This window comes from Zootermopsis nevadensis, unplaced genomic scaffold (genome assembly GCF_977971745.1).
Source record: "Zootermopsis nevadensis isolate Lab colony 2312 unplaced genomic scaffold, Znev_1.0 Znev_ptg000030l, whole genome shotgun sequence".
Lineage (NCBI taxonomy): Eukaryota > Metazoa > Arthropoda > Insecta > Blattodea > Termopsidae > Zootermopsis > Zootermopsis nevadensis.
The window spans coordinates 11,312,090-11,339,906 of NW_028259162.1; the positions used below are offsets into that span (position 1 = coordinate 11,312,090).

The window sequence follows — 27,817 nt, forward strand, 5'->3', positions numbered from 1 at the left end:
TGGTTTATGTTTAGCATAGCAAAGCCCACATTACATGTTTTCAAAACGCTTTTACATAGGCTGTAGTTTAAAGGCACAAAACTTTTATGAGAGTATCGGTCATAACCAACACGCAAGAGTGAGTGGGTTGTGTATATGTGTGTGTGTGGTGGAAAAGAGCAGAGAGAATTCCCATTCGCTTTCCTGCTTGTCAATTTGGAACACAAAGGACATCAAAGTAGGCATCTTCCTTGTCCCCAGGCTTTTTTGTGTCAGGATCGCGATGTTCAGTTTTGGAGAAATATTAGCAAAAATAATTTGTCGTAACTTTGCTTTATTGCTGTCCGTAGATGCATCTATGTACTTAAATTTACCCAATTTGATTGTTTCGTCCTGTCTGGAAGAACTTCCAATTCTTTTATGGTATTTTAGGGTAGAATAGTCTGTAACAATCCCAGTCGCTGCTGCATGAACAATAGATTATTAAAATGAACTTGAAGAATAATATTGAAGGGCCTGTCTTCAATTATGCATGGGATATGATATGGAAACATCATTAAATGACATTCTATAGAAGAAATATTAACAACAGAAATAATTATTGTTTTATTATTGAACAGACCCTACATTTTAAATGGGATATAAAATATCGATACTATAAAGGTGTTTTTAGTTCATTATATCTGTTTAAAGCTGTATATAGAACAGAAAAGGGGCAATATGAACACCCATACTGGGGATACTGGGAACGACCCGTTCTTCAAGTGCCTGAGCACTGTGGGTCCAAACGTTTTCGTTGGTTCGATCTAGACATTCGGTAGGACTCCTTGGACGAGAGATCGGCCCGTCGCAAGGCCTCTCTCTACCTGTACACAGGACAGCACAACACGGAAAAAACATCCATGGCTTGAGTGGGATTCGAACCCACGGTCCCAGCGACCAAGGGGCAGAAGGCCCACGCCTTAGACCGCGTGGCCACTGCGGACCCCATGAATACCTATACCAAATTTAATGTAAATCCATAGAGTTGTTCTCGAGTTATTATATGGCAAGTCGTGTAGTTTGTGAGACCAATGACATGGCAGCGCGACCTCGGCTGAAAGACGCGATAGACTGAGTAGCAGTAAGGACATTCGTATTAAATCTCGGTCAGAATGGTCACTTTCTGGGATGAAATCGCAGGTGATTCTGAAACCAATGGCCTACTAATGTTACAAATGGCAGATAGCTAACAGAGTTCGGTAGAGTCAATTTGATTGATTATGTAATCCGATAAGCTGACCTTTTAGGTCTGTAATCGGATACGAAAGGTTTAACACAGTAGAATTGGCATGCTACATGGAAATAATGAAATGTAGGTTATTTAATCAAAATACCGATGCCCGAGACTTTATAAGGATTTGGAATCTCTGTGCAGGAATTATAAGATCAATCATTTCGAATCGTAAGATATTTCTTCTGTCGTCGTATTCACTGAAACTGGGAGTAGATACGTCGCTCTCCATGAACTGAACTTCTTGAGTATTTACGTGGAACATTCACGGCATGGTTACTTGTTCCTCTTTCTCTCGTGTACGTCTGCTATCAACTGCGGCTGCATTAAAGTTGTGTGCTACAAAACTATCGATCCTACACGATGAGAATGGGGATCGCTTGGAATGATGAGCATGGCATTTGCCAGCATTCTATGAAGCGGATATTTGGCTAGAAGATTCGCTATTTTAAAGACAATAGAAGTTTTAAAAGTGACCTCGACTGAAAACACATTATTGACCATCAAATTAATAGAATGTTTGCAGCGCTTTCTTTGCAAAGTTTACTAGAATTAGCACAAGATTTATGTCTGGCACTAAGGGTTTAATTTGTAAGATTTGAGGTTCTCACAGCGGTGAGTATGAAGGTTTCTGTCTTCTGGGTTGTTGGGCTGTGTAGTCTGGTCGATGTTTACCAACGTATCAGAGGTCGTACTGCCTCCGTCATCAGAGCGATTCATCGACCAGACTACAAGCGCAACAACCCAGAAGACAGAAATCTTCAAGGGTTTAATAAGTTGGACATTCTTTCTTAGTATTAAATACAATGGTCGGTATTGTACTAGTGGTATTAAAATGTGTAAGATTTAATCCTTCGGAACTATAACATATAGAAGGATAACAACGAGTGTTTTACGTGCTTGTTTCAAACCAGTGAGTTGGGCGCGTGTGTTTGAGTAGGGTTTTGCATTCAGCGTGGTAGTCGATAAAAACTGTGAAAATAAACATGTGTTGTGTAGTAACAATTTATTAAACTGCATAAATGCGAGAGTTCAAGTGGAAAAAATTTTTACAGTTCATATTTTATACCATACAACAAAACAGAACACCGTTACGGGACCCAGGAGTAGCAGAGCAGAGCAGAAAAACTGACAGTTTCACAAAACATTAAATGATTCGAGGCTCATTCTGTAGGAAGGAAATCTAAGTTGAGACATCTTACTCACAGAAGACTTGTTAGTATTCACTGTAGAAACTCATTTTGTATGTTTTCCATTACATTAAATATTCCATAGCTTGCACAGATAAGGCTGCAATGTAGAAATACAAAGTAAATGTTAAAATACTAATTGATTTCACCTCTTGTCCGAATTGTTGGGTTTTTGGACCTTGTCCATCGTCTGATGTTACAAAATTACACAACGTTTCGACAACCGGATCTGTTATCGTCTTCAGGTGTGGTGAAGGCGAATGGTACCTACTCAGTACGGTCTTTTGGAATGAGCTAATTGAGACTGGCAAGACTGTACGAGGAATCAGAACTCTGCTGCTTTCAATATTGGTTCTTTTACCACAGACTGAATTACTAAGACAGTTCCTTTAACTCATCGGTATTCAACCCTTTTTGTTCGCGTACCCCTAGATATAATTTCTCTTCAATTTTGTACCCCCAAAGTTGTTGGTGTGTAATTCAAGTTATACATAGTATATAATCTACATCTAAAATAAATTAAATAAATCACATTACTGATTATTCAGTGTTTATTATAAAATAATATATTTTTTAAATTTCACGTACCTCCTAAGATGTCTTCGCGTACGCGTACCCCAGGTTGAATACCACTGCGTTAACTGATCAGGTTTCTCAGTGTATAAGACTATGTCCATTGTCCAGTGTCCAGTATGTCTACAATGAATCAACTATTGCCAGAAACTTTTAGGGAATGAAAATTAAGTTTGGTAGATGACTGTCTTCTGGGCTGTAGCGCCGTGTAGTCTGGTAAAAATGTACAAACGTTTCAGAAATCCTTGCTGCCTACACAGACCTCTGAAAGTTTGGTAAATTTCCATCAGACTACATGACGCTACAGCCCAGAAGCAGCCATCTCCATATTCACTGCTTACCTAAAATTAAAATTTTGTGCAAAGAAAGATTGGACAGGATAGCTGTGGTTCGCGAATAGAATCTGTCGAGGTAGAAGTGGTTATGACTCTGTCATGGCTACCGCACCACTATGCAGTGTTACACAGCCAAAGAAACCCTTCCTCAGAGACAGCAGCCTTTCCTCGACGAATAAAGAACCTCATAATTTAGGGAATTATCTCTTGGCACTTATTTAGCTATACTTACTAAAATAATTTCGAATCTTTTATAGAGACTGGCAATCCTGACTAATATTTATCGTCTTTTTCACAGTCCAAGACATACACCGGGAGAGTACACTGAACAGCGGCTTCCTCCCAGAATCCTTCTGCAGCACTTACAGGCTTCAATAACCGTAAAACAGACGTATCTCATTCATCTCCGTAAAACATCATCACTTGATTCAGGTCAGTAAAACTACGGTAATTCAAGTCCCGGTTTGTTATGTTGATCTTTGCTCTTCCTATCCATCACTTTTCACATCCTGTTCATTGTCTGTTCACTTGAACATGTTTCGGACCATTATGGTCATCATCAGGTCCAATTCCCTGCTTCTACGTCATTGTAACAAAGATCTCCTCATTGATGTCCATACATTATGATAAAACTATATATAAACCGTTTTAGTTCAGTAAAAATGGTTAAGAGGTAACATCCCAAAAACGATTATCAAAAGTATTTTCAGCACAGACTGATGAGTCCCGGTGCGTTTTCTTTGAGTTGTTATGCGTTGTGGTGCGTCGTTATAGAATGTTGTGGGGTATGGTACGTCTGTTTTATTTCAGGAATTACAAAGGCAACTGACAGCCCTCAGTGAGATTCGACCCCTTGACCATGTAAATAACGACCAAAATAACCACGATAATTCTCTGTGTCGTGTGGTCAAATTGCATTGTTGTCACGGTAATAATACACTGAAATCCTTTCAAATATTCGTATTAATGCTAACCACATAAACTTCCACTATAAAGTACGTAGGCCGTTTTACAGCATGTAAATGCATTTACACAGCAAGTTCGCTGGCCATTGTCCATTGCCTAAAGTATGACATTTAATATACCTCAGTCGGTGAACAATTTCAAACATGATTGCGATGCAATAAATCAACCACTGTCACAACCCTTTAGAAAATCATAAATGTATTTCCTGGTGACAATTTAAATTCCCTTCATCAGAATCTATTGCACCAATTTGTGTGCTATTTACAGACGTCGTTATAATGCCCATGATGGTTATAGTAAAAAACAGGAATGCCACAGATAAAAAAGAAACAATCAAGATGAAATCCAATCCAATGACAGTATGCCCATCACAAGTTCAGAATTCCATAGCGTCACTATGGTTCCTAAACCTACCTCCCCCAGTTGTTCCGTTCCAAGTTTTCGTCTTTCTCTACCTACTACTTCCTTGAATTTATTCTTTTACGGACTAAAAAATGAAGGATAATCACCAATAATAATATTTTGAAAAAAAAGACAGTGAGAGAGGTGATTATAAAAACTTCATATAAACCAAACAGTAAGTCGACTAACTTAGGTATATAGTATGCAGAGAAACAAAGCAGGCTTAAATATTTATCTAATATACAGGCTTTATAGTCGTTTCTTCAAAAATAACAACAAAATTTGATAAGTGAGAGTGAGTGAAATTAGCCAAAATGAAATTTTTGTAAAAATTCAATCACGAAACTCTTTAAATATGGTAAGTCAACCGAGTCTTCCTTCATAAAACTAATACCGCTTTCTCATTCAACATCAAACATTTCACTCGATGATTGAAAGCCATCTCAAAGAAACTTAAAATTTATGACCAACACTAAACACAGAACTTTTTCATAAAAACCAGCAGAACGTAATTGAATGTTTTGATTATGCTCGTCTATGGTTTCTGGCAGCAAAAGGAAAACTGAATTCACCTTGAGAGCAGTTCGCTCGACTGCCTTTCAAAGAGCAAAAGTTTCTTTAATTTACGTTACTTGGAAGAAGGTCCCTCACATTCTATCTACAACCTTTAAAGGATGATCCACGATAACATTAAAGATGTATGTATGCATGTGCACCATTTAAGTATGTTCATATAAAGCTGACTTTATCTTCGAAACAAATGAGGTGTATATGAGTTTTTGTATCCTGAAATTAGATGCTGTGTGAGGAGCATATCGCCTCCATCTACACGTCAAAACTTCTGTTTATTACCCTGACGATGGTCGCGATGTAAGTTATACTTCTACCTAAATATCGAGATACATTCGTCCAAAAAGCCTGCATCCGCCTACAAGACCACGCGACATCGACCTAGATAACAACTATCGACATTTTCACGACATCGAAGACATGAAACCTCATGTAAAGAGACAAATGTTAGTAGAAATTCGTGAATTTTCTTGCCGTGTTACGGTTCAACATTGTCGGTGTTTCCCAAATCTCGACGCGCAAGTCTTACAGAACAAAATACATTAAATAAAACCCCCAAAACTAAACATATACACACAATGTTTTATAGAAAAATATATTTTGGGGGCATGTAGTACAAAGAGAAAGAGGAAATAAAAAACATCGAGGTTTTATTTGCAGAGAATATTTCTGCTTCTTCTAAACAAATTCTTCCGATATTAAGAAGTAACAGTAGGAAGTTGAATTTTCAAAGCAGGAGCTGCAACAGATATTGAAGTATTTTGTTTTCGTGGCAGAGAATCATGGAAACTCAATTGTATAAAGAAATTATATTGAAAATTCAGTTGTGAGTAGCCTCGAGTATGAATCAAGAAATTTCAGTGTAGATTTAATACAATATATAACCAACATATGCAAATTAAGTACCCCCTTCTTAGATCACCTTCAGAGGATTTATATTATGTAAATTAACTCCTAATAACTTAATACTCCTCAAGATGGCTCGAGAAACATACATGGAATAAATAACAAACTTATTAGATTCCCAGTGGTTACCAGAAATGCTGTTTCGTATTCGAGAGGTCCCAGGGTCAAATATCGACTCGGAACTGAGGTCCTTCCGTGGTTCCCCTCAGGTGTTCCACGCAAATTCAGGGGTAGTACCTCAAGTCAGATCACGATCGGTTCCTTCCATGTCCTTTACAATTCATTTATGCCGTCATTCGACGCTCTATAATCTGAGCTACTGAAGCACATTTAAATAAACGACGGACAAATAAAACAGGCGCTTATTATATAAAGTATACTGAATGAAGAAATGTGGATAACCAACACAAATATTGAACTTAGCTGAACTTATGATTTACTCCGTCATTACAGACAGACATCAGTGGAAGTCCTAAGAAACATCGCAGAACCTTCGGGACCTCTGGGAATCATGGAGTATACTTCTGAAATCCCAAATAAAATGCATATCTCAATTTACCTTATAAAGTTCTAAAGTCTTAAAACTGCGTATCTGTGCACCAAGTACATATTACAGGGATTACAAACTTTAGAATCGGGCGAAGACGTCGAGAATTTTCTGGAAGTTCCGTTTCGAGTTTCAAGAACAGTCTCTAAGGGAAATGAAACTCATTCTACTGCGAGTCTGACAGGTCTACCTAGACTCGTTAAAGCCAAATTCGTACTAGACGTAAAGGAAGCCAGGCAATCAAAAACTTCTTTTAAAATCGCGTTCCACTTACATCGTAACCATTTCAACAAAATTATTGAATTTCGCGAACTGGCAAACCCACGACAAATTTTTCAGGGCGCTCTTCGACCTAACACAATTTCACCACCAACAAGAAAACAGGGAGAGGGAGAGAAAACCTCAGCACTATATGGGGTGGTGAGTTGCTGTGCATTAACCGACTAAGAGTCAGTTGCTGGTGTGGTACGTGTTTTGCAAAAACATCATCACCTAGTTTGCGTAGGATGTTGCGAATCGCGATATTGCCCGCGCAACGACTCTTGCTGGCATTTATAACCCAAGAAGGTCACCAGTTCTAACATCTTCTGCAGTACGACATAAAGACTTGATGTTTTCAAGCAAGAGTGTGTAACGGTTCTTGTGCAGAATGCGACATAGGATACATACACCTTGTCTGCCTCTTGATATTCACTGGAATTTTCAAATTTTCCTCACTCCATTAATATTGCTGTCCTTGCACATTGTTTATTGTTGCTGACTTGCACTGTCACTTCTGTTCTATCATGCACTTCAGTTCTGCCATAGGCAACCCTGCCGTCGCTTTTTATACAGTCAGTAAAGTTTTACAATTTTAACACATTATTTAAATCACGACTGTAACCTGTAGGGCGTATAAAATCGTACTCGATAAGGAACGTAAAATGATATTTTAATCCTTTAAATATTTTATATTGTGATTGACGGCTAATTTTAATATATTTTTAATACTATTTAAATAAATCACAATATGACGCATCTACAATATCTTATAAACTAAGAATCGTTCATCCAAGATAATTTTCCATTTTTCTTTCAGCATACCCATCAGCCACCTATCTTCTTAAAGACTACACATTAATTTATAGTTAATTTCAATAGTTAGTCTACTTTTAATCGTAACCCAAGACTACCAACTGTCATTCCAGCATCTACTTATTTTTCTGTAACATCAGTCCTGTTGGCACAGCTGGCATTATCTGCGCGAAAATGTTTTCTAAATCCTATTCAGACAGGAAGTAAGACTCCAGATGAGGAATGGGACCAAAGTATGTTCTCCCCTCATTCATGTAATAAGCACAAAAACAGACGACATATACGCCCATAGCGAAATTCGAAGCCTTGATATTATGCACTTCAGCCTATTCTACCCGAGAATTCGATTTCCTCCACATTAGTTACGCGACCTTGAAGCCGTGACGTCATGCGGAACGCTGTCCTAAAAACACTTCCCCTTTGTTTTCGCTGTTGGAGCAGTCTGTGTGATATCCCATTCTTTGGGTCTGTTATTTTCATACGAAATTCTATATGGACTATGAGATACTGAAAATACCAGAACGAGATGAAACACCAAAATTTTAGAAAACTAATGGCGAACTGAGAGTCAGCTGGTGTTTCTATACCGCGTATTAGAACAGCTATGCGCCTGCGCAGATGGGTACTTCAGTCAGTAAATTCTCCGCTCAGACAGTACATTGCAACTTCAGGACTGTATGTTAAGTTGGCACGGAATTACACACACAAAGCAATGGTTTCCAGTCCATAAAATTACTGGTGATAGAATGGGAATCAACGGCGGATGTCTGTGACTGACAGGGGCTGTACACAAGCCAATCTCAAAGCAATTAATGGGACTGTACGTAATGCAATCAGAAACACATTAAACTCCCAGGGTTGTTCCTGGTAATATCTAACTAGATCCTGTTCTACAAGTAGAATTGGATTACAAGCTTGGTTGTAATGAATATTATTTCGAGAGCGAAGAAACACTCACTTCAATGCGTTACATCAGCGTGTCACACACTTCAATCAATTTGGAATGTTATATATAAGGATTTTTTTTTTCTAAAGATGAACACACTCATAATTTGTGAAGGATTTTAAGAAAGTGATAGGGGATGTTAGGTTACATACGAGCCGTGTTTCGGACTGAGTCGCTAACGGTCAGGATGTATTTCGTGATACCAAACACGAAACTCACATTCCTAAAATACATTTTCTTATTCAGAGCACAACCAAGCGATGGGTCACAGTCGAAGCCCCAAATGAGAACCAAAACTGTAACATCGTTAATTGGTAACTTTTGTTTCATGATGACGCATACACTATTGAGATCTTGCAGCATCGAATCAGAAGTAGGAGAATGATTACAAAAAATAAATAGGAACTATGTTGCAAAAAATTCGCATGGTCTATTTTAAAGTACCTTGCCGATATTCGCCAACAAGGACAGAAATGATACACCGAGGTTCGAAATCGTACCTCTCAAATGCGATTTACGCCCATCACCACTGTGTTCCACAACTCAGTTTCTTGTCAAAATTACCACACACGTTTGGGGTGATAACAGATGAACGACGAAAATATGTATGCAGATAAAACCGTGCAAATACTATACAATCCATCACAGTTGTATCGTAGACTGACATAGATTTGAACTTGTGGCTTCCAGATATGAAGCTCGTGTTTGGATGTCTAAACCATGCCATGGAACCAACTCAATACTTATCTGACTGGACTACACCCGCTAAAAGATCTAATTTCGAAATTAGGTCCACGAAAATCAATAAGCAAGTCATAAAGTCATAGGTACTATTAATGAACTCTTTCTTTAGGCTGTAGTTAATATTAGGTCAATGTCATAATATTAACACTCTCACAATCAGATCACTGCGCGGAAACAAATTGGCTCTAAATGGAAAGGCTGATGGAGATACAAAACAAGAGTCTCTTCTTACAAAGTAATGAAACTTACTTGTCTTCAAATGCTTCAGTCTACATTACAAGGCTATCAGAAATTATAAACTTTATTTTATAATTTATTGACCTATTTCTGCGTACAATTCCCAGTACTGCATATTTCAACTACGCTGCCTTTGCCAGATACAATCTCAATATTTCACGCTGCCACCACAGTTCCAATTGTCAACATAAAATAAATGTAAACAGGGATACTATTTGTAGTAAGTTTCTGATCCAATTCCATACCAACGTCATATGCATAGCTCAATTGATAATTATTTATCGCCAGCGAATAGGCCTACAAATTACGCACAGCCACCATATTGCTCATTTACATTAAAAATAATATGACCTATATAAAATGTGTATAGTTTCCAAAATATATTAGTAGCCTCCGACCTGAATGTCCAAGTGTAAGGCTAGTTCAGAAATGAGGCTGAAAAGGTAGGCTTTCCTTCCTTCTGTAATTGAAGAACAAAGCAGAATACAGCTTCAAAAACGCTGTAGTTTTATAATTTTATAATTCAGATGACAGACAAAGTCTAGAAGAACAACATTACATATTAGAACGCACTATCGTCAGAAACCTTCAGACTTCAATTAAAGCCTTTTCTTATTCAATTATGGTTTTAAATACGTATATCACAATACAGAAATAAACTGTGAAAGTCACTAAGGTACAAAATCCCACACAACTACAAAGATGTGACAGTAAATTTTCCCAATTCCCCTTCTCCCCCCGCAGTCTTCTAACTCCGTAGCCTATTACACTGCCAGCTCGTACAGAATATAAAATTTTATAATAGAAATGAAAGCACAGGCAGCATTGCCACAGCACGCTCCGACGTAATTTATTTTTCACATAAAAGGCACGTGTATCTCTAAGGCTGAACTACCATAGCAACAAATTTGTTTAGCATAAACACGTAACAACCTGTTTTCATGCGTTGTACTAATTCGATGGGCCTTTTGTTTTCACATGTTGTTAGTAATCTTTAAGCGTTGTTCACATTCGAATACGTGAAGGTTAGTTAGAATTTCTCATCCAATACAAATTACTTTACAACCTTTTGAAGTCGAAGTTCGTCTAAATATTATTTAAGAATCAAATCAATATTGCAAAGAAAACACAACGATTTATCATTATAACGATCAGTTCGTTAAATGTTGTTTAATAAATAATCTCTGTTTAAACTCAGAATCATATAGAACCCACAAAAACAAAATTATGACTTATTAGTTGCTTAAACAGCCGGGGCACATGTTACCAATGGTTTTTAACGGATGAAGATACTGAGAGAAGGAAGATGGATGTCTTCTAGGTTGATGCGCCGTATAATATCGTAGAAGTTGATGATGGAGGCAGCACGGACCTCTGAAACGTCGGTAAACTTCTACCAGACTACACGGCGCATCAACCCAGAAGACAGCCATCTTCAGACTCAACACCGTGAAAACCTCAAATCCTACAAGATATTTAGAATTTTCCTTAGGCTTAGATTGTGACTGCCTGCCTGAAGATGGTGAAGGTGGATATTCGATACGTAATTTTTGAATGAAGCACGCAGTAGGAGGGACTACCAGTCTACTCAGGATGATAGGATAAGAGTGAAAATGATTATGTAGACGGAACATGTGGCTTAACGTGAACTCCAAACCACGGCTGGGTCGTACATCCCTTTCTTACACAATATTTTTACTGTCATAGAGCAGGGAAAAGGAAGCCATGTAGATAAATCCGAATTTGATCCGACTGGTATTGAATTCGAGACCCCATGCCTTATCAGTAGACCAGTGTTCCGCAAAAGCAGTGCCGAAAAATTTCATAAGAAATTGTAAACTCGTAATTCACGGTTATAAAAATGCAAGATTTATAATTTGTAATACACATTAACTCATACCGGTTCATCATCGATAGATTTATTCAACATGTGTTAACGTTTTATTTTCATATTTTCTAAAAGGGCAAGTATTTAGGCCCTTTTGTAGATTCGAATTTATGGCCATGTATAGATTCTTACACAGTTTTCGTGAGGGGAAATTATGTGACGTGCCGTCATGTGTCTAACAGATCATTTATATGCCACCAGACGCTACTCTGACGTTCCACATCCCCACACTCTGTTTCTATAAGATCCATTCTGTGTCAATCCATCTGTCTATATCTCCCAAATGGTATTTTATCTTCAATTTTCGGAATAAAAAGTTGTATACTCTGCTCAGCTCTTCCATGCGTGCTTCAAGTCCCACACATTATGTTTTCCAAATATTCTGTTCTGCACAATTATCCCTACGCACTGTTTACCCCATTATTTACAGAAAAATAAAATAACCAAATCACCATTCGTAAACAACCTATTTCACCTAAACTACTTAAATTTTATAAACATTTACCAATAACAGAAAGGATTTTATATAATTTAATACAGTATATATCAACCATTTTAAAAAAAATATTCAAACGGAAAAAGTTACAGTGGAACTACGGTTCCGGAGAATTTGACGTAAATACGTCTATACGGAAAGGAAGTTTATATATTGGCTTTATTCTAAATATTTCCTTTATACATGCTTTATAATTGCGTAAAGTTTGATTAAGATATTGCTTATTTAACTTGAATTAGTTACGCTTAAGATGGGTCTGAGGTAGCTGAATGTCATAAACTTCAGGTTTTAGCAACAATTTATGTATGTTAATGCACTAAATAATGCCACTGTTGTATTTATAACTTTCTTTTTTTAATTGTCTAAGTTTTAAAACAAATTTTCTAAATTCATTTTTAATTTTCGTTTAAACCAGATATACCCCGGTTAATCTGCAACTGGATAATCGGGAGTCTATTGCACAAAGAATGGGATTAGTAGGCCCATCAATTTGTAATTAGAAGAGATGTACGTGCTCAGAAAATAAATGGAAATTTCGCTGTATTACTACAGTAGGGCTGTAAATGAAGTAAGGATTTTCAATATGATAAGCACGTTAACAAAACAACAGCTCCATCACACAATTTCATAATTCCATGTGTAATAAAATTATGTACCGTGTTACACATGAACACCACAAATAAGTAGGACTACATACTAGCAATTTATAACTTGAATGTAGATATTTAACGCTTTCTATGCTTAGTTTTTACTTTTAGAAAAAGAAACAACTGTCTTTGTTAGTAATTCCTACATTTCCGCAGGTACATAATTCAAACTAGTGGAGAGTCATAAATATAAAGAAACGGTCGAAGACATTTCTTTTCAAGCACGCTGACAAAAGATCAAAGGTAGTAAAAATGTGGTGATTCTAAGTTAGATACCTCGTTTATAACATGAAAAGGGTTAAAGCTACGACGAATTACGATCTGTCAACAATAAGAAATCAATCTCCATATAAAACTGTCTTATTATGGTCACATCTATAATAAGAGCAACTTGCATGATTTTGCATTCCTCATTATCCTTGGTTTTCATTTACTTATGATACAATCTATTACTTATAAGCATAAGCAATTTATTCACTCATTAAGAATACACAACAATATAAAATATACGTTAGAGGTCTCAATTATGTAATAAGGCCCCCACGTAATGAACCGCTATTCAAAAGATTTGTTTTCTAGAATTCTGATTAAGTTAGATTTGAGCTTCGAGTTCAAGGAAGATTAGATCGGCGGTACACGTAACACGAATGGGTTTGAAGATAAAACAGACGAAGGGCCTTTGCCATTTCACTTTCTGCACAAAAACAGACAACAAAATAAAGAATATATATATTGTGACTAAAATACATAAAACTCGAACCATAACTTCTAATTTGCAGTACATTCACAAATTATATATACAACACATTCCACTTAACGTAATTATTATTCCGTTTCACTCCCACGTAAAGTACATATCACAATAAAACTAATGTTCAAACGAGTTTTAGTGCAAACGACAATTTACTTAAGCAAAATGCAGCTGCGACACGCAATACCGCTACGGTAACACAAGCTCTTAACCCGTACTTTCCCCCCGATGCAGTCAAGAACGTACGGAAATGGGGAGGATCGTCCACTTGTTCCGACGCGGCAGCTGTTTGTATGCATCGCCGGCGTGAAGACTGCAAAAGGAAGTTGAGGGTGGTAAGTGAAGTCGCAACGATCTTCTCATTTATCCAGCGTTTGGGAGAACCATAATTCGGTTATCTGTCGGCCACAGTCTTCACTTCTCGTGTTCTGACTGTGCTCCATTCAAGTCACGGCTGGTGAACCGATTATCCTGACTGAGGGTTTCTAAAGCAAAGCCTGGCGAATGTCGAGACATCGCCTTTAAACAGATCACAGCCGCTAAACTTCAATTAATTTCATTTATTAAGATGAACACTGGGTTTTTGCAGTCCACAGCCTCAAACATCTATAAAACGCTATTCTATTTCTATATATACTTCATTCTCATAACTTGAAACTTGCCCCCCCCTTCCCTATTCCTAATTATAACTCATTAATTTTATTCTCCAATTTCAACACCTCTACATTATTTAATACAATATTAGCACGAGTTGACACCACTCTTCATTAACAACAACCATTTTTTTCCCAAGACACCTGCTTTTACCATTTCCTAATCTCGAAACACTTAAAGAACATGTAGGAAAACGTATTTCCTTACCTAAACTTAGAGGGCGTCTCATTCCCCACCCCTCTCAGGTTCCAAGTGTCAGCCTTGAACCTCGGCAACCCACTTCTCACGTTTCTAGCATAGCATCCTGAGACGCTTACATTACTTTTTAAACAAAGTGTTTCTAGCTCAACGCAAATCCTGTCGTTACATTCGGCCTCTTCAGTTGATATAGCAACCAAATCAACCACAACAGTGAGTAAACTAGAACACAACCCTAGAAATAAAATCCTTTGTGATATTCATAACAACAGCGATTTGTCATGTTTTCCTCAAGATTTTCTTCGACTAGCCATTCTCAGCCTTTTCCAGATGTGGAACTACATTCATTATTTATTATCGACAAGAGGACCGAAATATTGTAAATGGCAGTTTATGAAAACACTTTGGGAACTATAAATACCAAGTCTCCTATTGCAAGTAGGTTCACAAAATACTCGAAATGGTGGACATCTACCAGACTACACAGCGCAACAACCCAGAGAACATCAATCTTCAGACTCACTTCCTAAACCTAACAAATCATCCTAATAATTTGAAAATATGCATCTAAAAATGTTTAAAATATTTCTATTTCTGTATTATAACAAGCGTACTAGCTTCCATAAAATAACAGTTCACCGTCAAACACAGTATCTACATTAAAAAATCACTAGTATATTAATATTTTAATCTCATACTGTGTTGTCTGGTTGTTTAACGGTGTGCTATCATTGCATCATTATATCACAGCAGGATGCGCTCTAATAAGCTGTATTAGCTTCCGCCTGCTTTGAATGAGCATTCATTTCCAGACTCCCCCCCCCCCCCCCCCACACACACACACGTAGACCTACAGGGCTGACTGTATCTCTAAAAGTAACATCCTACAGTAAGATCTAGCTAGATGCATGGAGGAGCAGGCTAAGAAAACATGTAGTAACCCTGTATAAACGTGACGCCATGTGATATTCTGGGTATTTCACGACGCGAACGATGGGCGCCGACCTTTCAAAACCTCGCCACAACTAAATATAGCTGCCTCTGCCTCGGCGCAGCGGAGATACGATGTAAGCCATCCGGCCCAGCGAGTTCTTGTGCCCTACATAGAGCTTGCTGCTGGCATTGAACGACGGACTTTTTAACCGAAAGCAGAGGGGCTGGTTTCCGACACACACAGCATTAAAATCGATTACGACGAAAGCAGTGGTCATAAGACGGTTCTACTGAAACAGTCTAGTCTCTTAAATCAGGAGTTTTACAGTTCAAATCGTTTTCATGCTAATTTACGATCGTCTGTTATTAACCCTTTAAAACCGAAAGAAAAGAGAGAGAAGATTACGGAGGACAGAAAGAGAGTAGAAGCAGGGAGAAAATTGGTGAGGGACGAGCGAGAGACACTTTATTTAGGGGATGAGAACATCTTATAGTTAGAAGTTTCCCAGGCAATGCCCATTCGTCTTTTTTTCTGGTAAGGACAAAGAAAGAGTGAAGACGTTAGAGTCATAATTAGTGAGAGGTTTATAACACAGACGGCGGAATTTTGATTTTCTTGTTATTCAATGTTAAAGTTACAACTTGAAAAATTAATTTAGCGGGCTCTAGAGTAAAGGGGTAGATTTGACGAATTTAAATCCGGAGGCCTGTATGAAAAGCACGCAGTAGAAACTTCAAACTTATTTAAAGCCGAAGCCGATCTAAATAATATTTAATAATTCAGGCCGTACTGCAAAAAAAAATACACTTTACCATTACAAATATCAATCTGTTAACGCATTTTAATGAAATTTACCCGTTTACGCTTAGAATCATACAAAAAGCAGATTTAGTGATTGATAAAGAGGGCAGGACATGTATTTACCACTACGGTTCAAATGATTAAAAAGGTTAAAGAACAAAAGAAATGTATAATAATATCATGTATATAATTACAATCTGGATTATGTTGCCGTTGCTTTAAAATTTATCATTTATAGAAACAAGGTACTGAAATACTGTCTCTCGCCTTTGATAAGACGCTAAAGTTTGCATTCTAGCCAGCAAACAAAACTCTATTTAAATCTCGATCTATGAAAAGTCTGTATGAACCATATTTCTCTAAGAATCAGACCTATATATTTCCCTTACTAAGTCTATTTCCATGTAAGCCTACTTCACTCACGGCCAGTATAAATACACGAACACACACAGCGATAAGTCGTATCAAAGTTCTTCCTCAATCAAGATCCTCTTAGTTTATAAATGGACGTAGATGGCTATCTTCCGTGCTTTAACCACTGAAACGTTGGTAAACTTCTACCACACTACACGGCGCTACAACCCAGAAGACAGCCAGCCAGCCACCTTCGTACTCACCGCCGTGAGAACCATCCTACTATAAATGGACGCGTTTCAGTTTGGCAACAGTAAAGCAGTAAAGAACGTAGAGTGTATATATAAGCCACATGAGTTTCAGCAAATATAACGTATTAAAATTCCATCATATCTGCCCCAAAGCTCTTGAACAATGGTGTGGCTTCTGCCGTATAATCGAAAACCAGTACGCTGTACGAGGCAAAGAATTTGGGGGTTTTCTGTTACCAAGCAAATCTATAACATGGTGGAAGTGAAAATAATACAGTTTCAAAGCAGTGAACACTGAAATCAACATGATCCATTCATTATTGGACACGGAAAAAAAAAGGTCTACTGACTAGTATTCGTTCCAACTTCGGTAACATATCCTGAATCACAGATTTCCTTAAAAAAACACAAAAAGAAAGAGAAAGCACATGAAAGCATGTCTCCAAAAAGACCTATTTCGGATATACGATTTTATAAAGCCCTGCTGAACTCTGACTTATAGACACAAGTGCTTGTGACTATCTGCTCATCAAATAATCCACTCCAACACACAAACCAAAATATACGATTTGAAAACTAAACTTATCCTAACTCTACCAAGTTACATACTGTGTTCGGAAGCTGAATTATGAAATTCAAGAACATAAGTTATAATAATATACGAATAAGCCACAATACCGTTGTTTACTGGCATTCACACGCTCACATTCTATTTATTTTAATATCACCTTAAAATTACGCTTCCAGCCACGCTTAGGTCTTCAAAATGGAGGACGACTGCTCGATGGAGATAGTGTAATTCTTTTCGGTATCTTTCAATTATAGGATGTTACTAGCAAATTTCTACTCCTAGGTTCCAATAAATACACATTTTAAATTCTCATCAAGTATACACCAAGAACAATAATTTATGAACTTATTCTTATACTTACACATTAAGTAAAATACCAACACAAGTAGTATTATTTATTGTTTTATACCATATGCTTAATTGAATATCAAATGCTAAGACGAGTGAGGAAAGTTCTTTCTTACAACTGATCACGTCACATTGAAAAATACACAACAAATCAAAAATCCGCTTAATAATAATGGGTATTTTTTAATATGCACTGCATAATCTAAGAACATATGGTTACACACATATATTGTATTAAACGCCATCACATTCATGCAAAATAAATCTAACGGCCACATACAGTGTATAAATACGTATATACACACTAATAAACTCCTTCTACAAGTTTATTTTATCTGCTGGATGTAGGAACGCTCCAGTGAATATGCAGAATGGCTAAGGCACGTGCCTACTGCTTAAACTAATGGCAGTATGACGTGAATTGTTGGAAGAGTATAAAAATGTTGTGAAGTCTGTACTTCTAAGTTTCGCAAAGTATTAAACACTTCAACATTACAACATAAACGGAAGGCGGCAGATTGTCTGTTCCAATTCGGAATCTGCAGGGCCTCCTCAGTCGATCGTTAAGGCAGAACATCAAAATACACAAACACGTCGTCTGCATGCTTGAACAGTAGGAACTGCCAATTATAACAAAAAATTCGCCATCAGGAGCAATAAGATATTCCGATAAAGATAATGGATTATTCAGTTGCCAACATTAATATGATAAAAAAACAAGCAGGTCTTTTCCGATAAATAAAATTCTTTACAACATCAATTATAAATTTTCAGCAATGTTGCCACGTTGACATCACAGCGAAAGAGGATGTAATTCCAGTTTCATGTAGTACCTGTGTCTCCATAAACCCTTCCCCCTTCTCTGGATACAATCCGCCTTTCGCTGTTGTGTCAACGTGGCAAAAAATTTTAATACTGATAATGTAGAGTGTAGCGCCATAACGATTCGTCCAAGGTAAAAGATCTCCAACACTTAAGACTGGAAAAACGTGATCTGCAACGACTATCTCCTCTCTACATTTTTGCTTATTTTTCCAATTAACAGATTTCTCCTATGGCCCCGGACTTATGGAGCACATTAAATGATGTCAGAATTCAAAATGGTTGTTTATTTGAAATGTGGTAAAGGCCTGTGAAAATACTGAATATAGGCAAAGTTAAAGTCTTCCATTTCAATAAGTAGCAGTAACAAGCAATCTACGTAAATTCCAACATTATGACAGCATTTATCAAACAGTTATATTACCTAACACTCATTCATAAGCAACTACAGTGAGCTGATTGCACTTTCAAAACCTAATCAGACTCTGCCAAGTTCCTGAACAATACAGTGCCCATTACAAACGAAAATCCACTATACAACAAAACCATGAAGCGTGGAATCGACCAGAAATAAAACATCAATCTTGAAATTTTCGGAAGATATGACCATTTAAACACAGGCATGGTCACAGCTTGTGAATAATGATGAGATTCCACCGTCTCTGTAATGTCCGTACACCACTCTCGTAACAGCCCACTGAAACGTGAACAAAACACGTCCGTAATGTTTTGCACAAGTAAAATAACACGGCGAAAAGCCGATATTCCATCCAGTATTACGGCGAAGTTGTGAGAGCTCTTGGATGTAAACCTCGAAGACACAACATAGACGAACATCGATCTGTTTCTACAGTGCAAGAACATGGACTTCAGGTCGGCATACAGCAACATCGAAAAAAAACATCCAACTTCAAAACATGAAGAGAATCCTGTATAAAATACGAGAGAAGTTAGATAAACCAGTGTTATGATATGATGTTTTGTCTAGCTGGTAATAGAGAATTTCGAAAATCAAATCGTAAAACATGATGTACTGACTTATTTTCGATTTGTTTCAACGCCAAATAAGCACACTGACCAATGTACGAGGTACGGACAGACATTCTTCATTCAGAATTTTCCAATAAATATTATAGTATTGTACGATTTAATACTCTTTTAACATAAATGAGTTTCGACCCAGTCAGACCAATCAGAATAATCAATCTACTTTCAATGTTCTAAAAAAAACGCACAATTAATTCCACAAACAAGTATTCATATGTTTTATACAAAGATGCAGTTTTGAGACATGCATGTTGCAATATACAAGTAACAGTACGCATACGAAGTAATTATTGATCAGAACTAAACTAAAGAATGTTGCTCCGAGCATCTAGACCAGAAGTCCTCAATATTTTCCAGACGTGGGAGCACATTTAGCCTCTCCTATCAACAAACGTTCCTCAAGAGCAATGCGCTGAATTTGTTGAAACACGCCAAGTCTTACAACTGCTACTGAGTTACGACCATTATTTGAAATATATCATTGGCGTTTTTCAGTGCAACTACAACGATAAATACTGCTAAATGCTTACATCCACAAAACATGTTTCCTGACATCAAGTAACGAACCCTCATCATGTAGGATGACACAATAATAGAAACAAATACGCGGGCCGCATAAAACACATGGCGAGTTTGATGCGGCACCTGACTTAGACCTACAGAAAATAAACAGCCCTGTAATTATTTCACATTCAGCGACATGTTAAATTATACTGTTTCCCCGTTGCAGAATTCTACCTGTTGAATGTGACTGGTTATGTACTACAGTGTTAAATAAATAGCCTACACACATGGAATCCAACTTAGTTCACGTTTTCATCTGCTAATGGAATTCACGTACAACAGAAAGTGTCTTCTCATTATTTGTCGAAATAAAAGAATGAAGTTTAAACAATAAATTGTATATAGTAGTCTTAGTAGTAAAAATTTTCTCCCAGTGCATGTTTTGTGTGATTTCCTTGCAGTTCGCAGGCTTTTCACAAACAAACCTGAGTAGTTTATCGAAATCTGTTGAATTTCGGCTTCAATAGCAACTTCCAGTCCCATTGTACATAAACTTACTATGGACGCTCCATCCTTTACAAACAGCCATAGGAAAAAGTTACCATGACAATCATCTAATACAAATGAGAGGAAATTTGGTCGCAGAATTCTCTCCCCGAAACTGTCCCGCAGAATTGAAGTACGCCATTTTTGGTGTGAGGTTTTGAACCATTTAAATGAAACGAAGCTGTGTCCTTGCAATACAAAATTCGCGTAGTAATGGGTCAAATTCGTTAATTTATGAAGATAAAGTAAACTTAGGCGTGTCTTCGTGTTGTGCTATTCTGTATAACAACGACCTTGCGACGGGCTGATCACTCGTCCAAACAGTCCTACCAAATGTATATAACAGATTAAGAAACCCTCCATGTGTGAAAAAGCCAAAATCCTTCAAGTGCAAGAAGTACAAATTATAATTTACAGTGCCATCAGGTAAAATGGGCCAGACATTCCGACGTTGGACAAAGCGCTCCAGACCCTTCACTATTACAAAGCTGAAGTGTGTTGGCAAATTTCGGTTGAAGGTTCTTTAGCTCAGTTTTATACTTCGGTTATTAACATATTCCTTCAAAGGGTAATCATCTGATCCAAAAATTGCGAAATTTTCAGGTAATTTAAGTTCCATATTCGTTTTAAAACTTTTAAAATATAAGTTTTTACTGTGTTACATAAGGAAAAACTTCGTGATTCATTCCGATTAATAGTCTATTGTTAGTAATGTCGAACCTACAAGGTCAAGATTGCTTGAACATGTAACTAGACAGGAAGAGATAAGGAATGGTGGCGGAACCTCTTGGAAAATGTCCACTTGTAAGACCGCAGAGATGGAAAGATAACATTAAGATGGATATCAGAAAAGCGGGTTGTGAAGATCATACGTAGATGAAACTGGCTCAGGATCGGTTCGGCGGTCTTTTGTATTAACGGTGTTTAAAGGTGCTTTAGCGCAAGAAATCTAAACTTTTCTGAACAGAAACATTTATATATTGATCTCCAAGATTTTAAGCAATAATATAACTATATAAGAATCTGTCTCAATAAATATTAAATAACTTACCATACGCAGTGCATTGTGGGTTCCGAAGAAGGTAAGTGATATTCTAATTATGGAAATTTGTATAAAAGATAAAAGAAAGCAATGTCTAAAGGTTTATAAAGAGGAATGCGTTTAACGTTTAACAGGTATGAAGATTTCTGTCTTCTGGGTTGTTGCGCTGTGTAGTCTGGTCGATGTTTACCAACGTTTCAGAGGTCATACTGCCTCCGTCATCAGGACGATGAAGAAGACAGTAATCTTCATACTCACCGCTGTGAAAACCTCAAATCTTACATTTAACAGGTACATTACTAAAACTGACTCCAAACTGAACAGCCACGACACCTTGAACTTTACTAATATACAGTTAGCGGGACGCATACGAAGTAATTATTATTCAGAACTGGACTTCGGAATTTTGGTCCAAGTATCTAGACCTCAGAAAGTATATGGTCCTAAGAAGAATAAAGTGATTTATAACATCACAACGGTTCTTCCACTGCACGCCCAACTGCACGATGGAAAATGGACTCTTCTATTAGGAGGCAAGACGCATGGATCATGAAACTGACCTCCCACCTCGGACGTAGCTTTATCTTCGTACCCTCAAACGCCCTCGTAAACTTCGCTTTCCATGCACGTGCGGCTATGGAAAATCAACTCAGTAAGATTTCAAATGCACTGTAATAAGCTCATTTATTGCATACACTACAGCAACGGGCGTGTGTAAGTACGTTTAATGATATTTATGTATTTAAAATAGATGACTACTTTTCCTCTCCCCAAAGCCCGTTTTAATTTCGAATTTCCGAATTCGCTTGACTCTGGTGATGACTTTTCACAATTCTTATGTCGTGTTTTACCTGCACATGTGACGAAAAACTCATACACGTTTTTTAGGCAGGATTCAAAGGAACAATTCCAACGTTCGCTTGGCGTAAGGTCGTGTACATCCTGAAACGCTCGGCCGTGATTCAGAGGTAGGCCTATCAACTTCTAACACACCGTAACTTCTAATTATGCAGCATCGAAATGTTTAACGAAGCATGTTTTCTGTCATTATAATTTTATAAGCATGATAATGCACTTAAGACGGTGCCAACTTACTGCGGTTCACAGTCTCACATGGCAATCAAGACAATCAAATTTCTACTAAGGCAGTAACTCGATATTCAAATAACAATAATTTGAATATTCATGTATATATAATTCCGTTGTCAACAAGTACGCCGGCTTATAGTATACGTTCATAAAATTTAAATTTAAATACTGGAAGCTTTGTGCGAAGTCAAACTGACAACCAAGCGATACTAGGAGTTTGAGCACATCAAATTTTAATTATAGACGTCCGCAGATCGAATCCCGCAGTAGCTATTGTGACGTCTCACAGGATTTCATTTTATCTCACCACCCACTGGCACGTACTTTTAAACAAATTATAATTGTCTCCTGCCTACGTTAGATTACTTCTAATTAAGAACACTAATTTAGGGTGATAGTATGTTACCTAACTCGTTGGAACTTTGAGAACTGCTGTTTTATCGCTTAAATAATCTTGTAAATGTAAGTGATGTATTGAGAATCAGGCCAATGTGGATATGACTACACTATTTTAATTACGCATCATATTCCAGTATTTTTACGAGACTATGGACAACAACGAACAGCCTCACAGGTGCGACTTATGGCGAAAATTGTATCCAACGTTCCCATTAACCCTTTGAGACGATATTACTTATTGTGGACGTACAGACACACTCCGATTAACAGTTTATTTAACGACGATGAAAGGACTGCAGCACAGAATGTGAAAGGAAATAGTGAAGATTAACGGTGTGTTGGGAGTTTTATCAATGAAGTGGAATTGTCTAATTGACGCTAGATGTACCACCATCCTAAAGAACTAGGAGACAGCGCAGAAAACCTAGCCACAGTAAACAAACTCTTGGGACAGGCGATTGAAACAGTTTTCCTTGTGTACGTAGGTAAATGCTCCTGGATTAAACAGGCCGCGACCACTTCCACAATTCACTTTCGCCATTAACAGTAATTCACTAGACCTCATTAGAGACGCTATGTGTCTTTAAAATGAAACACAGTCATAAATTAACCAACACAGGCATGCCCAGAGTTCGTGTCGATGTCTTGTGCCATTGAGTCAAAATCTTTTAGCTTAAAAACGCAGGGGCATTAACAACGTCAAATGAAGAAGTTACGCTTTTAAATTAGGGTATACATAACACTCAAACAGTATAGATGACAGTATTTTGGGATGTTGCGCAGTGTAGTCTCTGAAACGTCGGTAAGCTTCTATCAGACTGCCCGGCGCAACATGCTAGAAGACAGTAATCTTCTTATTCGTCGCCGTGAGAACCAGAAATCTCATCACTTAAAGCAGATGAAGTGTCGTGACAGTTCCTTAAGCTTTACAGCCCTTAAAAAATTTCCCGTTCTTGGTTTTAGACTAGCAATTGGCTGATAAACAGATTCTAGGATATACACTTATGACAACAAAAGGAAACAGAATATGAACGCTAAGCAGTTGAAACCGCTCTGTCCCAACGGAAAACATTTTACTTTCAAAGGCATTAAATAAGATACAATAACGAAACGCTCAGTGACAGACATGGTAAGGAAGCTACAGTATTTCTTATTCTTCCCGTTCCTTCGCTTTTATATTCAACTCGAAATGGACTGAGCACGGAAATTAAAATTCGTATCATCATATCAAGTGACAAAGACATATACCTAGGCCATTTCTTCGCAAAGTTTGTCTCTGTCACTGCTTCCAAATTTACTTACTAGCTCACCCTCTCAAATGTCTTGGCCCCTCAAACACTGGGATTGTGGGTTCATATTCCTCTCGATATACGGATACGTGTCTGTGTCTTTTTGTTTCATTTTTTCTGCCTGGCGTAGGTAATTGCCTCGCGACAGGCCGACACCAGAAATAGCAGAAAAATTAAGCCTCAGAGCGGACTATACCGCCTATACATACATATTAATATTTGTTTCCGGAAATGAAGATGTGTGTCTTTGACGTTGATCCTAGTAAGCCATGCAGTCTAATGCGGCAAAAGTCTAGACCGCCTACTAACCGGGATCACTGGTTCGAATTCCACTCGCGATTTTCCGCACATTCCTGTGAAGCAGAGAATTTAAGAAACTGGTCTCCTGGCCAAAAAATGTTACAATCCTCATGAAGGACTCGGCAACCCCTCCACCATGGGCGTAAACTGTGCTGGAGCCAAGGCAAGAAGATTTGTTCTACATTGATTTACTTCTGGGGCCATCGTTCAACTTCTTTTATCATAGGAGCAAAATAAAAGCCTACCTAAGTAAAATTCAACCTAACCTCTTTCCAGCCTACAAAAACACCACGTATACTCCTTTATCTATTGAATTTTGCTTCTATCTCTAGCTTTCAACCAAGCAGATTCGTTTAGCGGTAACATACACTGTATTCGAGAGAAAAGCATTACAAATTTCAGCCGAGTTACAGGATATCCTTACAAGGATTCTTCATGGATTTCCTCAGACTCTCCAACCAAATTCATAATATTACCCTGATATCAACTACGGTTTCTTCCTTCCCAAGGCTCGTTCGACTGCAGTTGAAAAAGGGGACGTTAAAAAATCAAAGACATAATTACGTCGGTTTCTATGACTAATTCATTGTTACGTTATTCGACTACAATACAACTACTGAGGTTATATGATGATAAATGATGATGACAGACGCTCATGAATTATTAACGGAATACCTCGGAAATGGCAGTATTTAACCCAACGAAGTTTCGAGCCACGTACTCTCGAAAAACAAGCCAGTCTGCAGTACCGTTTGAGCTAACCTGCTCGGTATTTACGTTACATACAAATGGAGAGGGATCATCAAGTCATGAAACCTCAAAGAAACAGGTGGTGTAATTAGACGCATTCTCGTAGTTGTTTTAGATTAGCCTACTTGCTACCGATAATATAAAATAAAATATTTGATATTAGATTATTATACTTCTGGTTCTTCATTGCTTATTATTGTTGCCAACGGTTCTTAAAATTGTTCTCGTAGTTCATGGCTAATTCGTTACTTAGCTATATGTCGTTAGGAAATAATTTATAATTAAAGTGCGATAGTTCTGTTTTGTTGATTCATATTCACGTTGTATTTTACTAAAACACAGAGGCACAATTATACAATCACAGCTTCGTGTTCAGATTCGTAAATTTCAATTCCACTATAACACAACACTGGCTTGTAACACCTGAAAAAATGCAGCCCTACGGGTATTCAAAACTCTAGACCAGGCATAACAAACTCGCGGCCCGTAAGTCGCAAGCAACCCTCTTCGACGTTTTACGCGGTCCAGGTCAGTTCTCGAATTATGCATGACACACGTCCCCAAATGTACAAATTTTGATCAATTTTAAGTTTAAAATTTATGTCAAATATCTACTTGTGTATTGCTGTTTTATATTTCAATAAAGTAAAGGGAAAGTGTATTTCATTGAAACATAAATTTGTGTGTGCTTGCGAAAGAATAGAGAAATGAAAAATACATCTTAGGCAAACTTGGACATAGAGACTAGAGAATAAAGAGTTCTGTTTAATGAAATAATCAATGTGGAGCACAACTTCGCAATACTGCCCTTGTGATAAACTTAAAAAACGAACTCAGATTACTTTAGAGTGCTAGGGAATATTTCACCATAAGCAAAATTGCACTTTTATGTGCTATTCATCTCGTCCATGTTGAAAACGCTGCCAACTGAATAGACGAAATGGGTAAGTAACGATGCGTTTTCCCCTCTTTACGATCATGATATATCGACTGTTCAAAAGCCAATGAATGTAAATCAGAACATTGAGTTCTTCGATTTGTAAAGTGTAACGTGTTTTTACATTAATAAAACCATTTTATGCCAATAAATATTATGTTATTAAGCATTTTTATATATAAAATATATTTTATATTTACCTTCAATGTTAATTTTATACGGATAAATTAACTAATTTTTTTTGTTTCTTTGTAATGAGTTTAATGGCTTACACTCACTGGCTTCTAATCCATTCAAATGGATTCTCATCTTGGCCACACCATGTTTTATACCATTTTTCTGAAGGAATGAAAGCTAATAAATTCACACCATTAACACAGTCTACTACCTTCGTAATTCTAGAACATCTAATTGCAATAATTTCCCAGAGTCTTTAAATATTTCATGAGTATTACAGCAGTTAAGGAAACTTTCAATCAAGAGCGAATTTTGTGCAATTATAAAAGATTGGAAGACAAAAAGAAATGCCTCATGTAAAGTGATGTTAAGTGAGTCGAGTTCAAGATATATATTGTCAAGACTTAAAATTCATGGATAACTAATGTTCACTATATTTGAAGCCAGTGACAAGAACCATATTTAAGTAACTTCTTACAATTTTAAGCTTCACACTTTCACTAAGAAGCTTGCGGAAACAAAAAGTGTTAAGAATTTTTTAATAATAAGAGGGAATTAATGTGACATTATTAAGGTGTGGTCATTGCTTTCAATTAACTCTCCAAATTCAAATGGTAATTATGTGTACCATCTTACATATGATTTAGAAACTCGGCATTTTGCCCACAGAATATATCATTGCATTTCGTGTGATTCAGAATAAACAACGTTTACTTCCTAAACGACATTAACCAGTTTATCTTTGTTAAGAGTACAAACTGAATTCGTAAATATTATTTAGACGATCTTCAGATTCAAGGGGCTGTAGACACGAAAACAAATTATAAGGGAAGTATGGGCAGTCTACCGAGGATTCGATCCAGGGACCTTGATACAGCGGCTTTAAATAATTTACGATTCATCTCATTCCTACTTATATTGACAATGACTAATCTTGTCTCTGTATAATTGCCCACTCTGCCAGGTGAGATATTAAGAAGGCGTGCAATAAATAACTATTGTGACCAGAAATTCATTACACTTTATAATTCCACTGTTCTTAGGCAAGGTCGTAAGGTAGGTAAGGAAAAACTAGGTTCAATAGCTGGAGTCACTTCTGCTCAGGAAACAAGACCGAAAGTCGAATTGTAGACTCTGGCGGTGCGAGTTGCCAAGTCAAAAGATTAATTTCAAGTTCTCTGACTTTCATTAAGCTTGTCGCTGACGCAAAGACTAATCATGGCATTGAAGTCAAAGTTAGAGGAGTTCACAGCCCGTGAAATTAGCCATTCACATTAACT

The 27,817-nt window shown here is 37.3% G+C and overlaps 1 protein-coding gene across 8 annotated transcripts in view; it reads right to left on the bottom strand.

The window, feature by feature from the left end:
• LOC147872132 (uncharacterized) overlaps positions 1-27,817 on the bottom strand; it is a 331,170-nt gene that overhangs the window by 284,623 nt on the left and 18,730 nt on the right. The window contains exon 1 of one of the 8 annotated variants that reach the window (XR_015537933.1): positions 16,535-16,978. The exons of 3 other annotated variants lie outside the window; for them this stretch is intronic. The gene's annotated coding sequence lies outside the window, so the exon portion shown is untranslated. Of the gene's footprint in view, positions 1-16,500; positions 16,979-27,817 lie in introns of those variants that run through there. 4 more of the 8 variants (XR_015537932.1, XR_015537936.1, XR_015537935.1 and 1 more) reach the window with 4 other exon arrangements.